General features: G+C 48.6%; 1 protein-coding gene across 8 annotated transcripts in view; it reads right to left on the reverse strand.

The window, feature by feature from the left end:
- MEGF11 (multiple EGF like domains 11) overlaps nt 1-12,322 on the reverse strand; it is a 274,750-nt gene that overhangs the window by 232,673 nt on the left and 29,755 nt on the right. Inside the window, exon 1 of one of the 8 annotated variants that reach the window (XM_077317623.1) lies at nt 3,995-4,211. The exons of the other annotated variants lie outside the window; for them this stretch is intronic. The gene's annotated coding sequence lies outside the window, so the exon portion shown is untranslated. Of the gene's footprint in view, nt 1-3,994; nt 4,212-12,322 lie in introns of those variants that run through there. 8 annotated transcript variants of the gene reach the window in all.

A 12,322-nucleotide genomic window follows, 5' to 3' on the forward strand; every position in this document is an offset into this window, starting at 1 on the left:
CTTCTGGAAAGGACTTTGGGCCAGTCATTCTCCCACCAGTCAGCTCATTCAAGCACAGCATTGATATGCTAAATAGCAGAAGAAATGAGCAGGTTTTAACTTGACACTCAACATTCAACCAAGGAGAAGGCTCACCAACAGGGGCCACCACAGTATAGCACCCACTCTTACTCTATATCTGTCATTTGTATTCCACTTTCTTCCCCAAGGAGCTCCACATATCCTCCTCCATTGCATATTTACAACAAACTTGTGAGGTAGGTCAGGCTGAATTAGACCAGCCCAAGGTCACTCATCAACATTCCATGGGAGAGTGGGGATTCGAACCTGGATCTCCCAGATCCTAATTAATACTAACCATTACACCATTCTGCCTCAGCAGAGAGACATCGAGGAACTTCTATGCAGTAACAGATCTAAAAGAGAGACTTCGGTTCCTGGAATCAAAACTTGCACACTGAATCAGCATGTCTCTCATCCCCCCTGCCTCCGCGGAAGGAAAAAAGATATCATTTCAATGCTACTCCTGCATGGCTCCAGAACTGACACTGGTGTGACACTCTAGGACTCCCACCACAACTCTCTGGTAAAATCATAGAGTTGCAATGGAGTCCAAACTGTCATGCTGACATGCTGATGTCACTTCCACGACGGAGACAGAAGAAGCGACAGAGTGGTGCTGCCACAACATCACTATGAATGCCTCCGCCCAGCCCCCCAAAATCCCACCAGTTGCCAGTGCTTCCCTGGCAACCTTTAGCCGACCGTGAATGTTGCTGAGGGGTTGCAGTGGCTCGGTAATCCATCAGCAACAGCTTCCCCTCACCCACCCCTGCAGCAGACGTGCCCCAGAGTCCTCAGCAGCCTGGCCAAGTGCCACTTCCCAAGATCCCTTGCAAGAAGCCTATTAAAGCTGCATCAGTTTCCAAGGTTTAACAGGGGAAGACGCAAGCCCCGGCCTCAGAAGATGCACCGCAACTCCCAGCTCGACAGAGGAAGGGGGAAAAATTATAGATCCAGAAATAAAGAGATTTACCATTCTTTCTTCCAATGTCTTGCCCATTCTTGGGGAGCGGGCGATATTTTTAAACTCCAAGCTGCAAGCACTGCAGAAAACAAAGTCTAAATTGGCTCTGCAGCAGCCCCTCCTGGCTGAGCCTCCCTGCCAAGGGTTTGACCGCTCGCAACCCTAATGGCTACAGTCAACAATCAGCGCACTCGCATTAATCACTGCTAATTAACTTCATTGATTCTCAAGGCGGGGAGGGGATTCCAGCACCGGCTGGTCCAGAAGGAGCAATTGCATTGCAGAAAAGAACGCTGGCTTCAGAAGGCCTTCAGGGAACCAGTCCCAGGCGCTCCAGAGGACACCCCCGAACCTGCAAAGAAAGGCTGCTGGATTGCAGAAGGGTGAATGCTTCATGAGATTCCATGATTTTTTAAAAAGTAGGAAAACAGATTGTTCAACCAATCTCTCCATAAAAACCACTTCTTGGTGCAGTGGTTAGAGTAGTGGCAGTCAAACCGTGGCTCTCCTAGATGTCCATGGGCTGCAGTTACCACGAGCCCCGACCACCTGGACTCAATGTTATTGCAGTCCACGGACATCTGGGGAGCCGTAGTTTGGCCCCCTCTGGGTCAGAGTGTTCAGATCTGCCTTGGAAGCTTGCTGGGTGACCCTGGGTCATTCACATGCTCTCAGCCTCACCTACCCTATAGGGTTGTTGTGAGGGTACAATGCAAGAGAGCAGAAGGATGTCAGCTACTTCAGGTCCCCATTGGGCCAAAGGCAGGGTATCAATGGAGCAAGTAAAATAAGAAAGAAAAGATTCAATCCCCTCTCCCAGCATTTACCCTTGCTTGGGATGAGACACATATTTTAGCAGTTTGTGTGAACGAGATCTTCAGGTACTCGTAGACTGGAAGCTAAAAATGAGCAGACAGTGTGATGTGGTGGTAGAGAAAGCAACGGCAGTCTTGGGCTGCATCAACAGAGGCATCACATCAGAGTCACAAGATGTCTTAATCCTGCTCTCTGCTGCATTGGTCAGGCCCCGCCTGGAGTCCTTCATGCAGTTCTGGAGGCCTCACTTCAAAAAGGACATGGACAGCATTGAGAGGGTGCAGAGGAAAGCAACGAGGGCCAGGGGACCAAGCCCCAGGAGGAAAAGCAGAGGGACTTAGGAATGTTCAGCCTGGAGAAGAGGCCATTTTCAAGTAGTAGCTGGACAGATCCTTATCCTGGATGCTTTAGGCTGGTCCTGACTTGAGCAAGGGGTGGGACTAGATACCCTGCATGGCCCCTTCACCCCCCAGTCCCTGCTGCTTGGTTCCAATGACAAGCCCTCCCCCACCAGCTGGCATTTCTCCTCAAAGAGAAAGGCCTCAGGAGACCCAATCACAAATCTCCCACACAATGTGCTGTTCTGCCACTAATTCATGGCAGTTTCGGAGGATTACCGCCATAGCAACACAGTTGTATGTTTGGGCCCAATGTCAATTGCCCTGCTTTGCACACATGCACACACATAAAAAGATCGCTCGCTTGAGCCTGCCTTCCAAATGAACATGGCTGAACCAGCTAACAAAAGGAGATCACATTCAAGGCTTCTTGAATGCCCCAGTTCCCGCCTTTGCCCAACACACCAGCAAGAAATCATGCTCAGCCTTGGCTGAATAACAGCCAGAGGGAAGAAGGCTATTCTGAGCCCCATGCTTTTCCAAGACACACAATGCGATATTAGGCTGCATTGCTGGGAGCAGAGAATCTAGAGGCAGGGAAATTATCATGCCCCTCTCTTCCACACTGGCCAGATCTCATTTAGAGTATTGTGTCCAGTTCTGGGTTTGAGGATATTGACAAGTTGAAACGTGTTTGGAGAAGGGCGACTAGGATGGTTGAGGGGCTGGAGGTGGAGAGAGTTGCAGAAGAGGAGGGCAAGAGGAAACAGGAGAACTGTGTTTAACTATGCAGAAGGTAGTTATGTTGAAGAGGGGGCCAACTGGTTTATACTGAAGCTCTAAAGACCAGGACTAGGAGCAGTGGGTTAAAATTACGGGAAAGGTTCCACTTAAATATTAGAAAACATTTTCTGATGGTGAGGGCTGTTCAAAGATGGAATATTCTACCTCGGAAGGTGGTGGAGTCTCTTTGGTTGGAAGTTTTAAGGAGATTGGATGAGCACCTGTCAGGAGTGGGTGTTATTAAGTCCCCAAGAAGGTGGGGGGGGGGACTGGACGGCTCTTAGTGGCATCTTCCAGCTCTGTGTGATTCTGGTTCCAACAAGCTATATTTTGCTGATTTTCTGGCCCATTTAAAGCTTGGCCATACGTACACTGGCACCAGCTACAAGTCCTTTCCCTGCAGTTGCAACTAGACTCTACCCCAACGGCAAGAGATGGTGACAAACCCCAACTCCACAAAAGCGGGTTTGTTGCTGCCACATGGACGCCCCTTGGCTAACCTCCAGCTTTGGAATCCCGGCTGCAAAGAGCCATGAACTCTGGCCTAGATGAGCTACTAAAGCTTCTTCAGGAGTTTCCCCAGACCCGGCTGTTGCTTTTCTGAGCCGAACAAGGGGAGCGTTCACAGAGGGAGCAGCCCGCACAAAAGCGGCTCAGAGACGGGGGCAGCGGCTGGGGAAGGCAGCGCCTGAAATGACAGGCCAGCAAAGTCTCCTCCGATCAAAGCAGCCTATTTGGAAGCCAGCATTCAGGCCTCTGGACTGCCACTTCCTGCCTCCCATCTTCGAGCCGCACAATAGACAAATCTGCCTTTTCACCACGAGCCGCAACCGCTCCGGCGCATTCATGCCCGGCCAGGGAGTGTCATCTGTTTTCATTCGTTGCTTCAGCAGGGGAGAAGCAAGTCAGCCGCGAGAAGTTTGCCAGGATAAAGCATGAACCAAAACAGGGCCCCGTCCTCCTCTTTCTGCCACCCCGCAGGAGAAAGGAAACTCAAAAGTGGAAGGACTGGAAGCAATTAAGAACTCACCCGAGAAAGCCAGCCGGGCTTGTTTCTGCTTGCCTCGTAGGCTGCTGGAGCATTTGTGCCAGCCCACCTTGGTGCTAACAGCGGACAACTCTGACTCAAGCTCCTCTTCTGCGTGGCCGGCCCTTCCACCTGACTGAAGGATTCGCTTACTGCTGTCCCTCTTGGCTTTGTCCCCAGGCCAGGGAGGAAAAGATGCTGACTTTCAAAAGAGCCATTGTTGCTGGGACCATTTCTGAGGCTGCTGCTCCAGAAACGACAAAGGGAGCTTTGACTCTCGAAAGCTCAGAGCTCCCCTCCCCCCCCCTCAAAAAAATATTGGTTTCCATGGTGCCGCCGGACTTGAACTGAGTGCCTCTAAAACTGACTTCCCTCTTTCCGCACAGCTTCAGCTGATTCCAAGAGGGACAAGAACATCTGCATGATACAAAACAAAATTTGAGTCCAAAGTGCTTGAATAAAAAGGTGCCCCTGGATTTTGTCCTGCTACTGCAAACCAACACAGCTACCCACCTGAATCTGTGTGATACACTTATTTATCTAGCTACTTGTTTAATCCATGCATTCTCCTCTCCTTGCTTTTATCCTCACAACAGCCTTTTGAGAGATTCAGCTAAGAGTGTGTGACTCCCCAAGGTCATCCAGCCATGCTTCCAGAGCCTGGATGGGGATTCCAACTTGAGTCTTCCAGATACTTGTGCAACACTCTTAACACAATGCTGTCTTTCAGCTTTTACAAGGACCAAAAGCACTCTGTGAGCTTTTGAGTTCACTTGAACTTTTAATCAGCTTGCAAAAGTTAAAGAGGAAAGGAAATACCTTAAACCAAAGCCAGCCTTACAGCCTGAGAAACCCGTTTTCTGCCCTTCTGCTTTTAAAAAAATTTTAACGCCTCTCCTGGCAAAGAAACCTGTTGGGCTCAAAAGCTTCCACAATGCTATGGCTCCTTTTGGTTGGCTCTAATAAAAAAGATCACATGGATTTTGTTCCTGTTTTGGGGGAGGTTTGCATTGACTCACAGGGCCGCACAACGTCTCCCATCCATGGGACCATGGACAGCTACAAGCTGCTGGCAGACTGCATTAAGCAGAGTGCATTAAGCAGCCATTGCTTTGCCAAAAGAGCTGTCCATGGTTCCAACAGACAGACAGGGAGGGAGCATGTGCGAAAGCTGCCAAGTAAGGACCACTCAAGACGTTCCCATCTTTTCTTTCCCTTTGTTTACATATCAGAAGCCTGATTGGCTGGAAATTGAGGCCTCCAACCTGGGAATCCGTCTGCTGTAATTGCAGCTATGTTGGAGGTAGCTGCAAATCGTTCTGTGAAAACTAAAAGGGGGATCTGCTGTCAAGGATGCTTCTATGAGTCTGCGTTTCATGTAGGTCCCAAGACTAAGCCCCGAGCAATGAAAAATGGGAACCGCACCTCTATTTAATCTTCCTCTGAGTGGCACAGATATACTTTTAGCCCAGAGGATTAAGCCCTCAGCATACAGCTCTCCACGCAGTTCGTGCAGCCAGGATCCACTTCATCTAGTCTCAGGTTATAAGCTGGAATGAAACACCTTTTCTCCTTCCTGGATTCTTGTTTCATACAGACATGCACGCACCCCTCCAAAGGAGTATATCTGTTACCAGGCTTTAGGAAAGCCCAATTTTTTTAAAGGTGCTGAAACAGAGAGGAGGTGGTAAGCTCCCCCTCACTGGTGGTCTTTAAGCAGAAGCTGGACAGATACTTACCTGATGCTAACCCTGCATTGAGCAGGGGATGGACTAGATGGCCTGTAGGACCTCTTCCAACTCTAGCGTTCTATGATTCCATGAGATGGATCCAATCGGCAACAAAACATTGTGGTCTGATCCAGCAAGGCTCCCCTTATGTCCTAAGAGCAATGAACTGTTGCCGGAACTACATCATAGAAGCCTGCAGGGATTGTTTTCCTGCCTTCGTGGCTCTAAAAACATGTGCATGCTATTCTTCACTAGCTGATTATGACCAGTGATTATAGACCTGCAAAACTATGGGACAGGACACAGAAATACCAAACATCTCCTCTCAGTAGCATTGATCAAGCTACGCCTTGGAGAGAAACACAATTAACCACCACCATAGGAATGAACTCTGGGCGGTGACGGATGGGTGGCTGTGCTAAGACACCCAGTTCAATTAAGCTAAGAGCTTTCTTTCATTGTGGCCATGGAGCTCCCAAAGAAAAAAATGCATGAGAATAAAACCCACGTTAAGAGCAGGCAGGGAAAGCTGTCCCAAAGCATCAGAAATCTTTTTAAATGCAGGTTTTCTAAGCAACTCTGTGTTTGCTAATGTACTCCTTGCTGCTGAATATGACATGGCTGTCAATGTAAGGATTTAATTTAGCGCTGTTTCCTTGGTGCTGGGACTAAAAGATGAGGCACATGTAAAGATGATGACAAATAAACCTGGGAGGGGTGGGGGGAGAAGCAGAGTCTCTCTGCCAAAGCTTCACACAAAGCACAATCCAGAGGACTAAAATGGTGGCTCTTAGGGTGAAAGTCCAGCTTAGAAGACAGAGCCACGCTGGACTGATGTAAACACACACTTTCATATGGTCAGAAGCTGCAGCCAGTCAGAATCCCTGAGTGGGAAGGGACCATCCAGCCCCACCCCCTGCTCAGTGCAGGATCAGCCTCCAGCATCCAGGAGAAGGATCCGTTCAGCCGCTGCTTGAAGACCGCCCGTGAGGGGGAGCTCCCCATCTCCTTGGGCAGCCCCTTCCACTGCTGAACTAGACTCACAGAATCCTAGAGTGGGAAGGAGCCATGCAGGCCATCTAGTCCCACCCCCTGCTCAGTGCAGGATCAGCCTCCAGCATCCAGGAGAAGGATCTTTCCAGCCGCTGCTTGAAGGCGGCCAGTGAGGGGAAGCTCCCCACCTCCTCAGGCAGCCCCTTCCACTGCTGAACTACTTGGACTGTGAACATTTTCCCCCTGATATCTAGCCAGTACTCTTCTACATGTAGTTTAAAGCCATTACTGCGGGTCCTCTGCTGCCAGCAAGAACCTGTCCCTGCCCTCCTCTAAGCAAGTGTCTTCCAGATACTTCAAGAGAACCATCATGTCCCTTCTCAGCCTCCTCTTCTCCAAGCTCAGCATTCCCAAGTCCCTCATTCCCAAGTTTTAGATCTTCCGAAAGGTCAAAGTTAGGTGTATGGGGTTAAAGAATATTTCTACAGAGGGTTTGAGTGGCCTCCAACATTCAGCACACCCCTTTGCAACCAGGCCTGGCTGGGAGAAGCAAAATGAGAAGCAAAACGAACAAACCCTCATGTCCTTGAATGACGTGATTTCAACTGCACACTCTGCGTTTTCCAGGGGCAGGAAAGAACCCACATCAGGTGCAAGGAGGTGGATAGTCCAGGCTAGCCCAGGTCTTGAAAGTAAAGCAGGGTTACATCTTGGAAGCTGAACACTATTGGCCTTCATGAGCATTTGGGTAGGAGACCACCAACGCAGTCGGCAGCAAATAACCTCAAATGCTGCTTGCCTTGAAAACCATCCATGCCTTCAAGCCCCCGTTTGCCCCCCCCACACACACACACACACACACCAATCAGACCACAGAGATACAGCATCAGTCACCAAACTGGGCACAGAGCTTCCACAGCTTCTCCCTTGCAACATGTCAGGTCTGATTTCACTATCAGAGCCCAACTAAGGAGGGGGGAATAGACTGACACATCCATAGCAGAAGAGGCAGTGGATTATTTCAGCAGTGTCTGGATTTCCGCTATCAAACACTGCACACCCTTTGTGGACATTTACACCCTAAACTGCAGCATCCGATTCCAATGACAGGCCAGTGGAATCTTGGAAAATGCCAACATGCTTCTCTTCCAAAGAGGAGAGATTCCTATCTGGCCATTGCAGGGGGGGCAGTAGGTGAACCCCCGGACTCTGTAGAACCCACTGCTCATCTTTCAAAGTGCACAGCTCCATCTTTGCAGGACTTCATTAATTTTTTTTTGTAAGGAAAAGAGAGTTTTCTTAACGAGACCAAATAATGCATTTTTCATCACTAGGAATACTCAGGCCTAAAACTTCCTGTGTACAAATTAGCTTTTAAATAGCAGGTTCATTCCTCTGGTGATCTCATTTGGATCCTGGGTACCATGCAGAGATTTCAAAGCCCACGAAAGGCCTCCTATGGCAAATTAGTCTCCCTGATGCTTTTTCAAGCTGGCCGCTAATAAACTAGCCCTAATTGGCGCCGTTAAAAAATGGATTCGTGAGTGGCAGTTAGGTAGCTTTGATTTCTTGCCCGTCAATTTTGGGGCAACACAGAAGGCCCGAGAGGGAGTGAGCAGACCTCGCATCCCAAGCAAACTTTCTTCAGGGACCCCAACAGTGAGAAGCAAATGACCCCCCCCCCCAATTTATTTGTTGTTGTTAGGTGGGAAGTCGTGTCCGACCCATCGCGACCCCATGGACAACGATCCTCCAGGCCTTCCTGTCCTCTACCATTCCCCAGAGTCCATTTAAGTTTGCACCGACTGCTTCAGCCAATTTATTTAGGAAGGTGTAAAGTTATTGGAAGTGCCTTGCTGGATCAGGCCAGCAGTCTCCTTGGCACAGGGATACAGAGGTGTACTGCCTCTGATTGTGGAGGCTCCCTTCAGTCACCATGGTCCATGGCTAGTGATAGACATCTCCTTCCTGAACCTGTCCAATCCCCTTTCAAACCGTTTATGCCTGTGGACTTCACGACATTTTCTGGCAGCGAATTCCACATTCCCGCCACTCATTGCATAAAAATAGTATTTCCTTTTGGCTGGTCCTGAATCTACTGCCTGTCAGCTTCTTGGCTGCAAAGTTCTGAGAAAGACCGTAGCAAAGCCTGGATTGGCTACCAGGCAGGTGAAAAGGTCTGGATTTTCCCAGTCCCAAGGCAGCCATTTTGCTGTTCTCCACTGCAACCATCCCCCCCCCTGCCCAACCCTTACCAGCCACTGTGTCGGTGTGGGGGTTGAGTTTTTTTTTTTAATCAGCGACTGAATTCTGTTATATAACATTTGTACACAATGTGTCTGTTACATTCTTTGAATGCCCACCTTTGGTTAAAAGTACATCCATAAGGGAGAGGTAGATTGTTAAATGGAAAACTAAACTAAATCTCTAACCCTTTTTGTTGTAGACATATAAGGGGAAAGACACTCCTCTGAAACAAAATGGGCTAGAAACACCCTTTTAAATGTGAAAGCTGGAAATTCAAAGAACCTGAATCACAAGTTGTTACAGTGATGCTCAATGGCTGGTTTGAGGTAGCTGGTTTTCTTTAAAGCTGGGAAAGTCCTGGTGTGTGGGGAGCTGTTGCCAGGAGATTGGGAACAGCAAGAGGGTGGAGAAATCTGCTATGGGGAAGGCCTGTTATTGCTGTGTGATAACACACAAGCACAGAAGCCTGTGTCCATTGCCAGTGGGGCACAGTGCTGCTAGATCTGAGAGACCCAGGTTCGAATCCCTGATCCACCATGGAAGCTCACTGGGCGACCCTGGACCATTCCCACCCTCACAGAATAAAACAGGAGAACCAAATGGTGTTCACCACCTTTGGGTCCCAATGGGAAGAAAGGCAGGAACATAACACTCTGACAATCAGTAAAGGACTTTTAACTAGTCAGGCATCCCATAATTCACTTGTCAAGCAAAATGGAACCCCTCCCCTTTTTCTTGTGAGGCTCAGGAGTTACAGAAAAAGGACAGGGAGGAGATCCCTTTGTCTGCCTGAGCAATGATTATGGGGAGGGTGTGAAACCACCTAGGATCGTATCCAGTTAAAATCACTGGATGTGTTGAACACGAATTGCTATGATCACTCTTTCACTCTTTTTTAAAAAATTCTTTTTGTATCCACCGACCCTATAAAAGCTGGGAAGAAATTCTTTATGACTCCAGGGTGCAAGGAAGAGGAAATATTTAAGAACACTGACCTTCCATTCACTCAGCAGCTGGCCATGATAAAAAAAAAAAGCCACACACATAAACAAAAAACCTGAAGGGCTACAACAGAAGCAAAGTTTGAGATTTAATGCCAGTGCTCTGCGACCCTGCAGAGAAAATGCGGGAGCTTGCAGGGCCAACCCCACACCCACCTTCCTCGCAAACAGAGATCCAATGGTTCAGTCTGGATAATTACAACGGGCCCTAAGTGAGTGGTCCTCGGACTAAGCAAATTGATTTTTTTTAATGCATTATTGTATTCCTGTGCACACATGCAAACACGCACACAAATGGCCCATTACTTAGTGACCAGCCATTGCCTTTTGTTGCTCCACACATGGGAGGACTGAAATCTCTGCGGTGCTCCTCATGAAGGAGGATTTGAATCTAAGGCACAGCGGTCTTTGGGCCACCCTGCAGCCCATCGAAGGACAAACCAGGCCTGACCTTGCTTAGCTTCTGAATTCTGTTGACAAGATCAGGCTAAGCTGGGCAATCCGAGCCAGAGCAAATGGAGTTTGGCAAACGTGATTTCAGAAGCTCTCCTTAGCAGAATTAACTTCGTGGTGGAGAGAGAAAGAGGGGAAAGGTGCTTCCTTACAGTTCAAGAGACACCTTCATTCTGCACAGGACAGGGCAGCTTCCGCTGTATGCCGCAAGACCCTTCCGCTCTCAGGAACTTAATGAACTAAAGCTTTCCGAGAAAGTTTCTACACGATCCTGCTCAACTTCCCCCCTCCCTTTCCCAGACAAAATCAATTCTAATTCAGCATTCGCTGGAGCAGGATTGGAAGTAAGCCAGTATTTTGAATTCACGCCTCGCCTCGAAGCCCACGAACTCTTTGGTGGAAGAGGTGCACTGAATCTCTAGCAGAAGAAGCTTAGCATATTCCTCAAGACATCCCCTGTGTGATTCTGCCGACATTTCCCACAGAATATCGCAGCAGAAATTAGGATGGCGCACCTCCATCCTTGTGGCCAAGACATCATCTGCTCAGGATCCATGGCCCCAGAGAAGTGAGATGGGCCTCAACCAGAAGAGCCTAGTGCTGGTAGCGATTGGGGGCAAAAGAAGAAGGGGACAACAGAGAACGAGGTGGCTGGATGGAGTCACTGAAGCTTGTGTGAGCTTAAATGGACTCCGGGGGACTGGATGGATGGATGGATACATGGATAGATTGATGGAAGGATGGATGGATGGGTTTGAGTCCCAGACCCCCTTAGAACCCACCAAGACTTTCAGGGTAGGAGCTTTCAAGAGCCAAAGTGTGCATCTCAGGAAGGGAGCTTTCACTCTTGGAAGCTTAGACCCCCAAAATCCTATTGGTGGTTACAGGACTTGAATCTAGCTCACTCAAAAAAATAGTTTGCCTCTGCAGTGGATTTATTATTTCTTTTTATCATACAGAATCTATTGCATAGCCAGGAGATCTGAGGGTTGCCTGGCAGGCAGGAAAGGGACATCCAAAGGTGTTTGGCCATTTCCTGTCTCTGCCCTCCTGTAAGCTAAGCAACTGTCTTCCCGTTGACCTCTGGTGTTCCTTGGAGGTTGCTCATCCAAATAGGGTCAGCTGTTCAGGTCAGGGCAGGCAACATTGTTCACTAACCTGGCTACCTCACTGGAATTGTCCGCAGCCGTCTGATTTATTAGATGGTAAACCAATTGATCGAGCCGCTGTTATCTTTTGATAGACTGCGTCCGGATACCTTTTAAGACTGATTGCTTGGTTCAGACGCGCAGAGAGTCACAGAGAATTTGAGTTCATTTATTTAACACATGCTCCTGCCTACTCCCAAGCTTATGAGGCCACTTAATAAAAACAATCCTCAAGTTACAAAAGCAATCGGCAATAAATAACCGCCTGTTTAAGAGATAAAGTCATCCACTAACAGCAAAGACACGGGCAGGTACTGCTATATAAAAACATTTTTTCAAAGTTCTGGCATATGCATAAGCAGCATATATTTGCATAATTCATTCTGCAATATTTTACTATCCTGCAAAATTTATCTGCCTTCTCCGTGTTGCTGAAGAGCCACAAAACGATCCCACCTTCCACCCCCAACTGCTGGAAATTTCATGTCGCTCCTCTTTCCCTGGCTTGTAAGATCTCTGCAAGCCCACTACCCACAAACAAGCACTCTTCAAAGCCCTAAGGAACAAAAATGAACTCAATTTTGGGCGATGAGCTCTGTGGGCATCAATCAGTCTCCCCCCCCCCCCCCCCCACACACACACACACACAGTCTAACGGATGCCTTCTCAGACTGGCCTACCTTGCAGTGCTGTTGTAAGGGCAAAAGGCGACAGCTACCGACCCAGAGCCTGGTTCCTTTGTGGAAGGGTGAGATGAAT

Source organism: Paroedura picta, chromosome 18 (assembly GCF_049243985.1).
Source record: "Paroedura picta isolate Pp20150507F chromosome 18, Ppicta_v3.0, whole genome shotgun sequence".
NCBI classification, from domain to species: domain Eukaryota; kingdom Metazoa; phylum Chordata; class Lepidosauria; order Squamata; family Gekkonidae; genus Paroedura; species Paroedura picta.